We start from the raw sequence: 17,252 nt of genomic DNA, 5'->3' as shown, positions 1-17,252 counted from the left end.
TGATCAAGGGCATACTTGTCTTTTAGAAGAACACTCCTAAATCTCGCACCATTGAATCAGTACTAAATGAGATGTACACTGTTTGCTGCTAACATCTAAATCAGGTTATTTCCTTGCAAATTGCTGTGCTGCAAACATTGATAAATGCGATTTCCCTTGAGTAATTGTCTCCAGTCCATACCACGGTGCTGCTCTCTGTATTCTCTACATTGAATAATTGTGAATCCATATCCCCTTACCCACTGACTATCGCTCATCTGTCAGAAACCATTTCAAAGTATTCTGTAAATTCAAATGGATCACTCCCACTGCTATTCATTTGTTGATGACACAACCGCTACATACTATATAGGTTTCTGAAAGATTATTTCCCTTCAGTGAAGTTAAGCTGACTCTGCCAAGTCATAATCTGATATCCCCCGTGTCTGCTTTTCATATTCCTTCGCAAAGATTCTAATGTTTTCCTCACAACTTACATTAGCTTGTCCAATATATAGTTTTGGTCAGTTTTCCCTCCCACTCTCGTTTGAAATATTTCAGGATACAATAGTTTCTTTCCAGTCTTCAGGAACCAAAATTTCCAGAATCAAAAGAATTTAGAAGTGCATTCCACAACACTTTCTTGAACTTACAACGTTCAACAAAAATGGACAAGTCCATGAATCTCAAAGGTTTAGAGGGAAACGCGCCAAGCGCAGGAAGTTGGGACCATGTACGTTTGTGATTATGCTTATCACGGACAGATTGGATTATAGGGTCTGTTTCAGTACTGTGTAATTCTGTAACTCTCTCATTAACTCTATTGCCACCTCCCTGAACACTGCGTAAAGGGGCCTAACTAATACAGCAACTTTTACTTTAGCTTCAATTCAATTAGGCTTTGAACAATTTATCTGTATTGCTTCTGATCTCCCAGTTTCTTATTTTCACCAGTGACTCTATCGGGTAAAATTTCTGGTAGATTTTCTGTGTTTTGCGTTTTGGAAATACAGCTAATGCATTCCCCTCAACGAGGAGCTGAGATAGCCTCCATCACATTGTGATTACATCAGAGAATTGCATTTGGAAGATAATGCTCATGATATCTGCTCTGATAGTTCTAGAATCACAACAGTTCAATGAAACTGTCATTTCATTGCCACTGACAGCACAGTCCTCTCCCTAGTGTGAGGTCGCAGGTTATGCTGAAAGTGGTGACATAAAGCTGTGACCATCTCATTTTAGAAACAAATGCGCTTCACAGTTTCCAACTGGCATAGGTTTAGGGAGAGACACGAATAAGTCTGTGACAAAAATATTTGGAAATGGGAGCGTTTCGCAGAAGAGATCTGCAATCAGAATGGTTTAGATGATGATTTATTTACAAAGAGTACAGAGGCAGAAGGGAAGAATCAGAATATTATGGCGGAAGTAGTGGACATGTTTAGTGATAGAGGAAATATGGGCATATATATATATAGGCAGTTGATTGCTCCTAGTGCAGAATGTGGCAGGCGAGAGACATGAAACATGTCTCCACTGGTTACATCTGCCGGAAGTGCACCCAACTCCAGCTCCTTGAAACCCGATTAGGGAATTAGAGCAGGAGCTGAATGAACAACGGGTCATTCAGGAGGCTGAGCGCTTAATTGAGAGGGGTTACCGGCAGTTGGTCACTCCTGAGGCTCAAGATAAGGATAGCTGCGTTGCAGTCGGGGTGGAAAGGGGACAGACAGACAGTGCAGAGATCCCCTGTGAACATTCCCCTCAGCAATAAGAATATCGTTTTCAATACTGCTGGGTGGATGACCTCACAAAGGAAAGCCATAGTGGCCTGTTCTCTGGCACTGAGCATGACACTGTGGCCCAAAATGGAAGGGGGCTGAATAGAAAAGCGCGAGTGGGAGGAGAGTCGATTGTTAGGAGAATTGACAGGAGATTTTGTGGTCAGGATCGGGATTATCGGAAGGTATGTTGCCTCCCAGGTGCCAGGGTCCGAGACGTCTCCGATCGGGTGCATAAGATTGTGAAAGGAACAACCAGAAATCGTGTTACATATCGGCACCAATGATATAGCCTGTGAAAGGATTGAGAATATAAAAAAATGATTTCAGGGAGTTAGGGTGGAAGCTGCAGAGCAGGACGAACAGAATAGTGTTCTTGGGTTTAGTACCGGTGCCACAAGATAGCGATGCGAGGAACAGGGAGCGGGCGCAGCTTAACCCGTGGCTGCGTAGCTAGTGTAAGAGGGAGGGTTTCAGATATCGAGATCGTTGGGATGTCTTCTGGGGAAGCTGGGACCTGTACATGAAGGGCGGATTGCACCTGAGCTTCAAGGGGACCAATATCCTGTGTGGAATTTCCTCGAGTGGTTTAGGAGGGTTTAAATTAGTATGGCGGTGGGGTGGGAACCTGAGCTATATACCGGTGGTGAGAGTTGATGGAGATGAGGCAATAGCAAGAGGTAATGGATCCAGTGGGAAGGGATTTCCTGGGAAAGAACCAAGGGATCGGTTAAAGTGTGTTTGATTAATGCAAGTAGTATCAGGAATAAAAGTGGTGAGCTGAGAGCATGGATCAGTACTAGGTGCTATGATGTTGTGGCCAACACAGAGACTTGGGGTTCTCAGGGGCAGGAATGGATGCTGGATGTTTCAGGGTTTAGAACAATTAAAAAGAATAGGGAGGGGAAAATGAAGTGGAGATGTAGCACTGGCTAATCAGAGACGGTTCCACAGCTACAGAAGTTAGGATTGTCGAGGAGGGTCTGCCTACTGAGTCAGTATGGGTTAAAATTAGGAAGAGTAAGGGAGCAGTCACCTCATTAGGAGTTTACTGCCGACCCCCATTAGCAGCAGAAAGGTTGAAGAAAGCATAGGACGGCAGAGTTTGGAAAAGTTTGAATGCAGTAGGGCTATTGTAATGGGTGACTTTAACTTCCCCAATATTGATTGGAACCTCCTTCGAGCAGATGGTTTGGAAGGAGTTGTTTTTCGTAAGGTTTGTTCAGAGGGTTTCCTAACTCTGTACGTTGACAGGCCGACAAGGGAAGCGGCCATTATGTATTTAGTGCTCAGCAATGAGCCTGGCCCGGTGTCAGATCTTGCGATGGAAGAGAATTTTGGTTACAGTGACCACAACTGCCTCACATTAGACATAGCTATGGAGAAGGAGAGAAGCAGGCACATTGGGAGCATATTTAATTGGGGAAAAGGAAGCTATGATGTTATAAGACGTGAGTTGCGAAGCATGGATTGGGAGCAATTGTTCCATGGAAAGGGCACTATAGACATGTGGAGACGGTTTAAGGAAAAATTGTTACGAGTTATGCATAAATGTGTTCTTCTGAGACAGGCAAGAAGGGGTAAGATAAAGGGATCTTGGATGACCAGAGCGGAGGGGTTTCTCGACAAAAGAAAGAAGACAGCTTAGGTAAGGTGGAGGAAGCAAGGGAAGCAAGCTCAGCTCCAGACGATTACAGGCAGGCAAGGAATGAGCTCAAAAATGGTGAGTGGTGTTCCACAGGGCTCTGTTCTTGAGCCTGTAGTCTTAGTAATTTTTATTAATGACCTGGATGAGGCGATTGAATGATAGGTTAGTAAGTTTGCAGACAACACAAAGGTTGTAGGTGTCGTTGACAGTATAGAGGACTGTTGTAGGCTGCAGCGTGACATTGACAGGATGAAGAGATGTGCTGAGAGGTGGCAGATGGAGTTCAACCTGGATAAGTGCGAAGTGATGCATTTTGGAAGGTCGAACTTGAACATTGAGTACAGGATTAAAGACAGGATTCTTGGCAGTGCGGAGGGACAGCGGGAACTTGGTGTGCAGGTGCATAGATTCCAAAAAATTGCCACCCAAGTGGAAAGGATTGTTAAGAAAGCATATGGTGATTTGGCTTTCATTAACAGGGGGATTGAGTTTAACAGCCGTGAGATCTTGTTGCAGCTCTATAAAACTTCGGTTAGACCGCACTTGTAATACTGCGTCCAGTTCTGGTCACCCTGTTATTGGAAAGATGTGGATGCTTTGGAGAGGCTTCAGAGGAGTTTTAACAGGATTCTGCCTGAAATGGAAGTCTTATCTTACGAAGAGAGGTTAACTGAGCTCGGACATTTTTCATTGGAAAAAAGAAGGAAGAGAGGGGACCTAATTGAGGTGTACAAGATAATGATAGGCACAGATAGAGTTGATAGCCAGAGACTTGTTCCCAGGGCAGAAATTGTTAACACGAGAGGTCATAGTTTTAAGATGTTTGGCGGAAAGTGTAGAGGGGATGTCAGAGGCGTGTTCTTTATGCAGAGAGTTGTGAGAGCATGGAATGCGTTGCCAGCAGCTGTTGTGGAAGCGAGGTAATTGGGGATATTTAAGAAACTGCTGGACATGCATATGGTCACAGAAATATGAGGGTTCGTACATTAGGTTTACCTTACATGAGAATCAATGGTCGGCACAACATCGTGTGCTGAAGGGCCTATTCAGTGCTGTACTTGTCTATGTCCTATAATCTATGTTCTATGTTCCATTTGCATTTATACTTAGATTTTATCGCTACCTGCCTGAAGTACATAAGTATAGGCGTACAGTGAAGAAGGGTGTAATGTCCAAAGATAAAGCACCGCGTTAGGTTAAAAAAGATTAGAGTTGAAAAATGTGGTCCTGGAAAAACACAGCAGGCCAGGCAGCATCCGATGAGCCTGGCCTGCTGTGTTTTTCCAACACCACATTTTTCAACGCTGGTCTCCAGCATCTGCAGTCCTCACGTCCTATTAAAGGTTTAGATGCAAGGCAGTCAGTGCAATAGAGTTAAAACGTGAAGCATTAATTCATGCAACAGGTAGAAAAATGAAGGAACAAGGTAACATTTAACGTTAAAGTATTTCTTACTTTGAACTGGTAAACTGAAAGAAAGATTTGAACCTTAGACATATTTTAATGAGTCTTTTTCATTGAAGAAATTATGACTCCTCTGTTTCTGTTATATAAGCTGCTGTTTTCTTCCTCCAAAAATAGTTCATGCAGCTCCTCAACAAGTATCCATCGACATCCACATTCCAACCAAATGAAAAATCCATCTCAATCAATCTCTGAAGTGTATAAGAACACAATCATTCATCAACTGAGTGGAATAAGATATGAGACATTGAAGATTATATGTTTAAATGTGAATTTATTACTGAGGAATTATAATGAACGCACAAAATGTCGTAGGATCCGTGTGTTATTATCAAAGAATCATAAACCTTTTTTTTCAGATTTAGCAACTAGTAAGGAAGTTTTTTTTTTAATCTGAGTTTGTATAAGCAGAACTGAATAATGATTTGGAGGGTTGTGCGTTACTGTCCAGGACTCCAGGGATTTAGTGAGCTCAGTTGGCTGATTGTCCGAATTGAAGTACAGAATGATGTCAGTTGTGCTGTTTGAATTCCCGCAGCAGTGCACGAAATTTCTGTGTTGACTTCATTGAAGCACATTGGCCACAGGTATTTCTTACCAATGGACATAAAGTTTTGATCAAGGTAGAATCTCTATATTGGCGCGCTTTCACTGGCGAAGTGCCATACGGATCGATACGAGGGATGATATTACTTATAATAGAAAGATGTGAGTGACGGAAACTATTGTACTCACTCCATGTTTGCAAATCAAACAAAAATGAATGACGAAAACAAGTTCTGGGGTATTTACACGAAGTCAGTGATACGATGCAACACAATACATTTTTGGCCGATGTATTATTGGGTAATGTAAATTATGTGGGAATAAGAGCAGAATAGCTCAGTGCTATTCAGTTGAGAAAATAAACCAGAAACATCTGTACCAAGTGGTTTGGGATCCTCGAGTTGAACCTCGAAATGTCTTGCTTCTGAGGCCCGTCGGTATTTGGGAATTCAAATGCACTGTTGGTCATTAAATAAAAGCAGATGGTGCACAAGTATCCTTTCATAATCATACCAGTCTCTATCTGACCACAACTGCAACACGATGAACAGTTAAATTGTTTTTATTGTAAAAAACAAGTCCTCAGGATTAAAGATGTACTGGAGACATGCTAGAGAATGTTCAGGAAGTTTATGCGAGGAATTGACGTGCTTCCTCAGAGATCAAACTAGATTCGTGTGCGCATGTATTCATTGGAATTTGTAAAATTGAGAGAAGACCCTGATGAGGAAAATAAATATAAGATTATCTGTGGTCATGACACGATAGTTATCAAAAGATTATATCCCCTTGCGGTAGATTCTGTGACCGGAGAAAGTATCTTCAGCTTAAAAGAGCCCAATTTATGACAAAGATAGCGACGACTTCTTCTCGCAGAGAGCAATGACTGAAAGGGTTTTCATAGCTGTGTCTATATTAGAGTCAAGTGTGATGGGGGGCAGATTTCCAAGTACTAAAGGAATGAAGGATTACGAGAATAAGAATGAGACGTGCATTTGAGAATGCAGTGATTAATATAGTTAAAAATCACATAACACCTGGTTATTGTCCAACAGTTTTAATTGGAAGCCCACTAGCTTTCGGAGCGACGCTCCTTCATCAGGTGATTGTGGAGGGCTCGATCGTAACACAGAATTTATAGCAAAAATTTGCAGTGTGATGTAACTGAAATTATACATTGAAGAATTGATTGTCTGTTAAGCATTTCATCTGTTGGAATACAGTGACAGTTTCACTTCTTCCATGTGTAAATCGCAAAACCCTTTTTTAAAAAAGTTGCATTCTCAGTTAGCTGTTAACAATGGTGATAGCTAGACAATATGTTGAAGGTGTTAGTCCCCTGTGTTCTCTGTCTATGAACTGATGTTTAGATTGATTCTAATCTAAAAAGTGAGATAACAGAATTTTACAGAAATTCATGCAGTTTTTTAGCTCAGAGATCTACATGAATGTGTGTAGTTTCTGAGCAAAGTGCAATGTAACTCTGAAAGTACAAAAAAAATTCACCGCACAAAATATATGTGTGCATGTGGGTCTTTATCTGTCTGTGTGTGTGTCTCTCTGGGGTGGGGGTTGTGAGTGTGAGAAAGTATGTGTGTGTGTGTGTATATGTGTGTGTGTGTGTGTGTAGTGAGTGCATCGTGTCTTAAGTCTGTGACGGGGTGCATGTGTGGGTCTATAAGGGTGTGTGTGGGTGTCTGTGTGCGCGTCTGTGCGTACCTGTGCCCGTGTGTATGTGTGACAGTGTGTGTGTGTAGGAATATCTTTGTGTGTGTTTGTAGTGCAATGGTGATCACCTGTAATGTGACATGAATTCAAGGTCCCGGTTGAGGCCCTCCTTATGGGTACCGTAATTAGCTATCAGCCTCTGCGCGGCCACTTTCCTCTGCTGCCTGTCCCGAAGTCCACCTTGGAGAATGTTTACCCGAAGGTCCGAGGCTGAATGTCCTGGACCACTCTCACTGTATTCTCGCAGATGAAAGACTTAACAGACAATTAATTCATCAATGTATAATTTCAGTTACATCACACTGCAAATTTTTGCTACAAACTCTGTGTTACCATCCAGCCCTCCACAATCACCTGATGAAGAAATGTCGCTCCGAAAGCTCGTGTGCTTGCAATTAAACCTGTTTGACTATAACCTGGTGTTGTGTGATTTTTAACTTTGTACACCCCAGTCCAACACCGGCATCTCCGAAACGTGATTAATTTACGCAATACTGAAGCAGGAATTGTTGTTCAGTTCCTCGACATGGAGTCCAACCTTTGCTTCCATAGATGGCTATGGAGATAAGCTTTGAGAGTGGGATTAGACGGGCAGCTTTTGCGGGAGTTGAAACAGACATCATGGATCGAATGGCTTTCTTATTTACTGTAAAATCTCATGATCATATCAGCCTCGATGTTAGTGAATAGTGGAGAACAGACTTGGTGGTCTGAATGGATTATCTCGGCAGCTTTACGTTTTAGAAAGTGTGGAGATGTGACTGTGGTAGCAACTTTGTTTGAGAATGTGTTTGAGAACTTATCGCATTTCCAACGCCCCTCCCTCAAGTCCCTCTTCCCTTCCATTTATCTTAGCCTGCTGGAACCACTTTCCTCATTCCTAAAGAAGGGCTTATGCCCGAAACGTTGATTCTCCTGTTCCTTGGATGCTGCCTGACCTGCTGCACTTTTCACGCAACACATTTTCAGCTTTATGTTTTGTCTTACCCTGATGCTGTGGGATCCAAACGGGGTAAAACGGAATAGAATGCTTCAATTTATGTTTGAATCTAGGACACGAATTCACAGTTTAAAAATCAGGGTTCGCCATTGAATAAAGCGCTTACTTTCTTCTTTTTAAATGCAGTCATGTCGTGGAACTTGGTGCTTGACAAGATGCTGGAGGAAATATTCGATCATATTTTAACGGCACAAGTCGATCAGTTGTTGTTCGACAAGGACTTGAAACCTTATGAAAAACAGGCAGGAATTCGAATTGAACGTCACAGTCAGGTCAGCTATGGTATTGTTAAATCGGGTGCAGCCTGCAGAAAGTGAATGACTTACTGCTCGTTATGGTGCTTTTGTTTGTACTGATTCAGAAGATTGAAAACTATCATAAACCTGAAGGAAAATAAAGAAAAATGATACTTTTCGCCCCGGAAGTATAAAAAAGGACCAATCATTCAAGAAAATTTAGTTTCACTCATCAGAGTATGAAATCTCATTTTCATAGAGGCAATGTTAGGACAGTGGGGACATTTACAAACTTCAATCAAAACACCTCTCTCTCTTCTAAACTCCCGTAGAAACAAGATGCACTTTCCTCATAAAATAGCTCATACATGCCTGGCATGAATTGACTACATTTTCTCTGGAATCTTTTCATAGCATGAACACAAAAATAGAATTAATTAGCAAAACTGCACAGGAGATTCATGATGTGATCTCACTGATATCATACATTTCTATAGCTTAGTACTTTTACACTCATGTACATAACACAAACCATACAGTTATTGAGGGATATAGACTGTTTGTTTTATCCTGCTCTCTGGTTACTTTGACAATAATTGTGGTGGAAATCACCACATTGTTACTATTGTTCGAAACTTATCCTCACCACCAAATGCATGATTTAACTAACGATAATATGTGTCATTATAAAATCATTTCTCTTTCTGCCTCCTAGTGGGATCCCGGCTCCCATTGGAGCTTTGTAATCTTGTCAGTGGTGAGTATGCTTTTGATCCATCTTTTGTCAATGACTGAGTCTGGACCAATGAGTCTGCAGCACCTCGTCTTCCACTTTTCACAGATGTGAGTTTCTGGTCAAATTTGACGTCTAATAACACAACCACTTAATTCGACCACCATTCCATTCCCAACCTCTGTCCATGTCTGAGTTCCTCGACGACTGGAACATGCATGTCGTATGGATAACTGTAGTCTCAGTTATTCCAATACTTGTCTCGACGACATTTCACCCAACCTCGAAAAAACTTCAGCTCATCCCTGGGCCCCCAATTACTCAGAGTCCTGTTCAGCCACTTCTTCTGCCCTCATTGACCTACACTGGCTTTCGATGTCCTAAGACTTCCTTAATAATATTCCCTGCATTTTAGGCTCAATCTAATGTGTCACTCCCCAAATGAGTCACATTCCGACATCATTTTCACACTTACTCTGAATCTTTTCCTTTCCAGAATTATCTCTACTTTTCGGGTGAATGGCCTTTTTCTTTATTTATCTTCTTGACATGAATTTGGACTTTGTAAAGTGGTGCTCGCGTTATGACGTTCAGAACCAACGAAATGGTATAAGTTGTGCTGCACTCACTTCTGTTGTATCCAAATTAGCTCTCTGTTGAATATAGCATTTGAGTAATTTTGACGCACGTATTTGCAAGTTGTTCTGATTCTGTTATTTGGTTGTCTGCTTGTCAATTTGAGCGAAATAAGGAGGCCCCTTCCTGGATGTGAACCCGTCCCCCTCAGCTTGGATGATTGGCGAGAAACAGTCGTAAAGCAGAAGCAGAGGTTTGTTTGAATTACAAATTGATTAAATTGAGCTGTGATAGTGGACGAAATTGAAAGTCAGTTGATGAAGTGCAGCGTATATGTGAAGAAGCATGACATAACGTTCCGCAAAAAGAAGTCAAAATAACTCACTGAGATGACAGATCATCCATGATTTCCGAGTTTATTAGTATCTAATTTTCCAAAAACAAAATTAACACCGTCTGATACCGAAATCAGGGTGATCTGAATGGAAGTTAAGCTAAGCTTGGGAATTTACAGATGCTGCGTACATAACGAATCTTGTTATACAGTATGACCAAAAAATTAAGCAGAAGTTGCAGACGGAGGAAGCTTTGTAAAGACAGTGGGTAACGGATCTGTTTATGAACTTAGCCATGCTGCTCTGTCTATCCATGTTATTGATCATTGGCTCGTCGGTCAAAAAATGTCAGGGAACCTCCATATAATTCAGCATCAAACAATGCGCTAGAATTGCGTGCCCCAGAATTCTTCATTCCAATGATCATTGCAAGATATTCTTCACACCTGTCCGACTAAATTTTGGGACGCTTAATATTTCCTTTTCTGTATCCATCATCCGGTCGCAATAAAAACATTTCAATGTAAAATGCCTTGTGATGTGGTCTCATACATGCACTGAAATGTATGGAAAATCTCACGCCTCGCAGTATCTGTCAGAGCAAACAGAGTGACCCTTTCACGTACAGAGACCCATCTTCACAACAGAATAGTGTTTCGGCCAGTTATATGACAGTATGAGGTTCAGTGTGAAGAACAATTCATCCAAGTTTCTTTTGTCAGCAGTATATAACTGGTTAATTATAAAGATCATCTTCCTCAACAAAGATGCAAAGACATCTGATGAACATTTGTGAATATGCAGGTATGCTAATGTATGCACAATTCTGTAAAATACTGATGCATATGCACACACTGACACGACACAGCCATTTTGATATAGACATACACACTCACATACACATATTAAAACACATACTGACCTAAACAAACATGCACATCGACATATTGACACAGAAACTCCTACATGTGATACAGACATTAACAAACGCATTAACACACTTCGGCATAGATTTTACACTGTATGTACAGCGATAATATTTCGCAGAGGAATACATTGAAAGAATTGAAGACGAGTGAGTCAACTCAAGTATTGTATAAAGATCCAAAAGAATCACTAAATTCAGCAGGACCTGAAGGCTACAATTTTATCTGTTATTTCTGTGGGAAAAGATTTCAAACGACAATGTGAGTGGTAAGGCGCCAACACACACACACAGAATCTCTAAAGTGTGAATGTTCCAATGCACTGACCCCAGAAGTTATTTCACATTATCCAATTAACATTCCTTAAAAGATCTGTAGAGACGCCATACATTTTCTGTGGGTAAGGGGAAGGATTCAACAGGTCATCCAACTTGGAGACATGTAAGGAGATATACAACATGGAAATGTACGGATTGTGGGAAGGATTACAACTGCTCAGAGCAGCTGGTGATGATAAGCTGCCTTCTGGAAACTTTGTTGCCCGTGTGCTATCAGGAGACCCACATTGTAAAGGAGGGGAAATCCAGAATATCGAGACTGACAGGAGAGGAATGGCAAAATATTTCCAGGTCAGGATGATAACTGGTTTGTTCGGTTTTCCTACCTACTCTTTTCCTTTGAGATGGAATTCGTTGTGAATGTGAAAGATACGGTTTAAAGAGGCTTGGTCAATTTCTGCAGTGTATCTTGTGGATGGTATGACATGCATGTCTTAGTCTTTGTTGGTGGACGAAATTGATCTGGGTCGATGTTGTGTCAGTCATGCGGTGCTGATCAATTTGGCTGTTCTGTTCTGGGTGCTGTTGAGCTTTGCAATTTTGTTGGAACTGCAGTCAGGAGTCCTCAAGAAGGTCCTGACTGAAATATTTCTTGCGACTTGGATGCTGCCTTACCCGCTGTGCGTCTCCTGCACCGTGCGTTCTCAATACTGTACTCAGTCAGGCAAATAAGGAGTATTACTAACTTTTGTCTTGTAAAGAAATAAACGATAGGTGGGGAAAGAACCCAAAGAAGGAGAAGAAAAGTTGGCCAAAGATCTGGCTAGGAGAGTGAAAATCGCTTAATGGAGACAGTGAGTATTCGTAGGTGGTGTGTAATGGCAGGCAGTCTGATAGATAGGCTTCAGGGAACAAAGAATTTTATTACTTGCTGGATAAATTCCGGACTCTGATTTATCTTGTGGCCGCATGACGCTGTTGCAATTAATTTCTCAGAGAGACTAGAACTTTTACCGCAAGGAGAGAGCTCTTTTGTCATTGTTGCCAATGTCAGGCATCAAGCGCCTATCAACTCTCATCCCATTTTCCAGATCTTATTCTGCAGCTTTATGCGCTGTGGTGCTTCAAGTGGTAATCGTTTTCTTTTTAAAAAATCCACTTCTAGCAAAATGCTATTACCACACACATATTTCTCTCAACTACCTTCACTGCCTTCCGCATGGAATCTTCCCTCCAGGTGCATTCTGCCTTTACGCCCAACACTGCCCCACATAGCACCGTGGAAATTTCCCCTGCAATTGCTGAAGATGTGAAACATGCATGCGTAAAAATATCAGAAATAGGAGCAGGGGTTATCCCTCCAGCCCTGCGAGCCTGCTCCGCCATTCAATACGTTCATGGCTGATCATTTCGAGCGCTCAGATCCATTTACCCGTCCTCTAGGGGTATCCTTGCCTTCCTTTACTGTTCAAAAATAAGATCTTATCCTTAAAAACGTTTAATGAAGTGGCGTCAACTACTCTGCTGAGCAAAGAATTCCAATTTTGAAAGTGAGGACTGCAGATGTTGGAGATGAGAGCTAAGAATGTAGTGCTACAAAATGCTCAGCGGGTCAGACAACATGCATTGAGCAACAAAATTGATATTTCGGGCAAAAGCTTTTCATCGGGAATCAAGGATTCCAAAGAGTAGCAGTCCTTTGGTTAAAAAAGTTCCTACTCAATTCAGTGCTGAATCTGTTCCCTCTAATCTTGAGGCTATGGCATCGTGTCGAAATTTCGTCCGATGGTGGAAACATCCTTTCTACTTCTACCTGACCTATTCCTTTCAAAGTTGTACATATTTCTATAACATCTTTCCTCATTCTTCTGAATTCCAATGAATATAATTTCAATCTCATCAGTGTGTCCTCATACCCCAATTCCCCCAACTCTGACATTATCCCAGTGAACTTCTTCTGCACCCCTTCCAGTACGAGTTCATTCTTTCTCAAGTAAGGAGACCAAACTCCCTCTCATTACTCTGAGCATGTCCTCACCAGCACCCTGTACAGGTGCAACATAACCTCCCTTCCATTAAACCTAAGCTCTTTAGAAATGAAATACAACGTTACATTTGCCTACCTAATTACTTGTTGTACCTGTAAACCAAATCTTTGTGATTCCTGCAAAAAGACACCCAGGTCCCTATGCACAGCAGCATGCTTCAACATCTTAGTAGACAATTAATAACCCTTTTTACTCTAAGTCTTACCAAAATGGATGACTTCACATTCCATCTGCCAGACTTTTGCACACTCAGCCAATGTTTCTATATTCCTCTACAATGTTACACAGTCCTCTGCACACTGTGCTCTGCCATTCATCTTCGTTTCATCTGTCATGTTCGATGTACTAAACGTTGTCCCAAAATCCAAATCATCAATATAAATTGTGTTCGATAAGGTTCCCGACAGTGGTCTATTGTACAAAATGCGGAAAGAACGGGATTGTGGGGGATATCGCAGTTTGGAACAGGAATTGGCTTGCTGAAAGAAGACAGAGGGTGGTGGTTGATGGGAAATGTTCATCCTGGAGTCCAGTTACCAGTGATGTACCGCAAGTGTCGGTGTTGGGACAACTGCTGTTCGTCATTATTGATAAACGACCCGGAAGAGGGTGAAGAAGGATGGGTTAGTAAATTTGCTTACAGCACTAAGGTCGGTGGAGTTGTGGACAGTGACAAAGGATGTTGTAGGTTACAGAGAGACATAAGTAAGCTGAAGAGCTGGGCTGAAAGGTGGCAAATGGAGTTTAATGCGGACAAGTGTGACTTGATTCACTTTGGTCCGTTTAACCTGAATGCAAAATACTGGGCTCATGGTAAGATTATTGGTAGTGTAGATGAGCAGAGAGATATCGGTGTTCAGGTACACAGATCCTTGAACGTTGTCTCCCAGGTGAGGCCGCACTTGGATTATTGTGTACAATGCTGGTCACCGCATGATAAGAAGGATGTGGACGCTTTGGAAAGGGTGCAGAGGACATTTACTGGGATATTGCCTGGTATGGAAGGAAGGACTTACTAGGAAAGGCTGAGAGACTTGAGGCTGTTTTCGTTAGGGAGAAGAAGGTTGAGAGGTGACATAATAGAGACATATAAGATAATCAGAGCGTTAGATAGGGTGGACGGGGAGAGCCTTTTTCCAAGTATGGTTAGGGCGAGTACGAGCTTTAAATTGAGGGGTGATAGATATAGGACAGTTGTCAGATGTAGTTTCTTTATTCAGAGAGTAGTAAGGATATGGAATGCTTCAACAGCAACGGTAGTATATTCACCAACTTTAAGTACATTTAATTTGTCATTGGTCAAGCATATGGACGAACATGAAATAGTGTAGGATAGATGGGCTTCAGATTGGTATGACAGGTCGATGCAACATCGACGCCCGATAGGCCGTAATGTTCTATATGTAATGCGCTGTAATGCTCTATATGTGCTGTATGTTGTATGTAAGTAATTGCAGTCCCAAAACCCATCACTGAGGTACACCAATACTCACTGATTGCCAGCCAGAAAGTACTCATTTATCGTCAGTTTTGCTTCCTGTTATTTAACCAATCCTCTATCCATACTTTTACCCGACCACTAGCATCATGCATCATTACCTTATGCATCAGCCTCTTGTTGGCACCTTGTCGAAGGCCTTTTGGAAATCTAGTTGTATCATACCCACTGAGTCCCCGTTGTCCACCATACGTGTGTTGTCTTCATAGAATACCAAATGATTTGTCAAGCATGACCTGCCCTTCATGAATCCATGCTGTGTCTGTTCAATCTCTATCGCAGTGACCTCTTATCCTTCGTTGATAATCGATTCAAGCACCTTCTCTTCTACAGAGATTAAGCTAACAGGTCTATAATTCCCCCTCTTGTCTACCTCACTTTTTAAAAGCAGTGGCGCCAGATTTTAAAGCAGTGGCGCCAGATTTACTGTCTTCCAATCTGCTCGAATTGCCCTAGAGACCAGCGAATTTGAAAATTTACCACCAGTGCACCTGTTTTTTCCCCCGCCGATTCTTTAGCACCCTGGAATGCCTTCCATTAGGGCCAGCAGACTGTTGATCCTGAGCTGCATTAGTTTGCCCAACGCTCATTTTTCCATAATAAAGATTGTTTCCAAGTCCTTACCGACCTCTGTCTCTTTGTCAATTACTGGCATGTGTTAGTGACTTCCGCTGTGAAGAACGGTACAAAATACCTGTTCAATGACTCAGTCATTTCATCACTAACTAACTCATAACTAAATGCCTAAGGGCCAACGTTCACCTTAACCACTCTTTTTCTTTTTTTTGGTTGAAACTTCTGCTAAATATATTATATTCTGTACTAGTTGGTTTTTTTTACATCTTGTTCTTTCTTACGATTATTTACATCATTTTTTGTGGCTTTCTTTTGACCTTGAAGGATTTTAAAATCTTCCAGGTTCATGCTGATTTCGACCACTTTGTATGCCTTCTCCATGAATTTGATAGTCTCCCTTTTATCTTGAGCCACCCATGGCGGATTGCACCTTTTCTTACAGTCCTTCCTTTTCATTGGAATATAATTTCGCTGAGCGGTTTGAAAAAATGTATTTGAAAGTTCAGCTCATCAGCTGGTTCACCATAAGTTTTTTTTTGTTTTCAGTCTACTCTAGCTAGGTCCGCACCATTCTATTATAGAGCCCCTTGGACATGCACAGGAATCTGGCATTGGCTTTTAAATTCACCCTATCTATCTGCATTATAAATTCAACCACACTGTGATCACTCCTTCCGAGAGGATCCTTAATGATGAGGGAATTAATAATGCCTGTCTCACGACGGAGGACCAGATCGACGATAGCTTGCGAACTCGTTACTTCTTTGGCATACTTCTCAGGTAAACCATCACGATTAAATCGAAGAAAGTCCTCCCCAACGCAATACTGACTGAGCAAGTTCGATACATCTACATGGCAGAGAAAGTGAGGACTGCAGATGCTGGAGATCAGAGTTGAAAATGTGTTGCTGGAAAAGCGCAGCAGGTCAGGCAGCATCCAAGGAACAGGAGAACTAACGTTTCGGGCCCGAAACGTCGATTCTCCTGTTCCTTGGATGCTGCCTGATCTGCTGCGCTTTTCCACGACACATCTACATGTTGATTAAAATCCCCAAATAAAGCAGCTGGCCCATTTTGACCGACATTGCTTCGTTCTTTGTTCATTGACCTCCCCAATGTAATCATTTATTTTGTGGTTTACAGACTACGCCTATTAGTGAAGTTTTCTTCTTAGAATTTCTAATTTACACCGAAATGAATTCAAACTCATTCTCCATCGAACCCATACCATCTCGCCTTGAAGTCGTCCTTGAATATCAGACTCTTCTGTCTGTCCTTCAGAATAGTCTGAAAACCTTGGATAGTTCAATTCCAGTCATGACCATCCTGTAACTATGTCTCCGTAATGGCAACTAAAACAAATTCATTGGTGATGAGTTGTGCCATTAACTCTTCATCTTTGTTCCAATTGCTACGATCATTTGGTAAACTGTCTTCATGATAGCTTTCTTACGTCATGATTTCCAACATCTGTCATAATGTCTCCTGAATGATCCTTGCTTTGTGCATTTTGTTTCCTCATCTGTCCATTTACGTCCTCCCTCCTCAGTATCCAAATGCCCAAATACACATTCAAGATGAAGCAACACTTTGCCTGCACTTCGCACAGCCCAGTATTGTGCATTCACTGCTCGCTATGTGGTTTCCACTATCTTGGGAAATGAAGTTTGGACTGACTGGCTGCTTTGCGGAAAATCCAAGCTCAGTCTTCAAGAAAGACCCTGAACTATCACTTCCGGGCCCTATTAACAGACAAGCCCGTTGCCTGGTCAACATCTTTGTCTCAGGCTTACTGCAGTGTTCCAGAGAAGCTCAGGACAAGCGTGAAGAACATCTTATTTTCCATTTGTGGATACTGCAACCTTCCGGACTCCATCAATTTCAAAATTTTTAGGGC

Source organism: Chiloscyllium punctatum, chromosome 35, assembly GCF_047496795.1.
Source record: "Chiloscyllium punctatum isolate Juve2018m chromosome 35, sChiPun1.3, whole genome shotgun sequence".
Classification (NCBI taxonomy): domain Eukaryota; kingdom Metazoa; phylum Chordata; class Chondrichthyes; order Orectolobiformes; family Hemiscylliidae; genus Chiloscyllium; species Chiloscyllium punctatum.
This window is presented reverse-complemented; position numbering follows the sequence as displayed.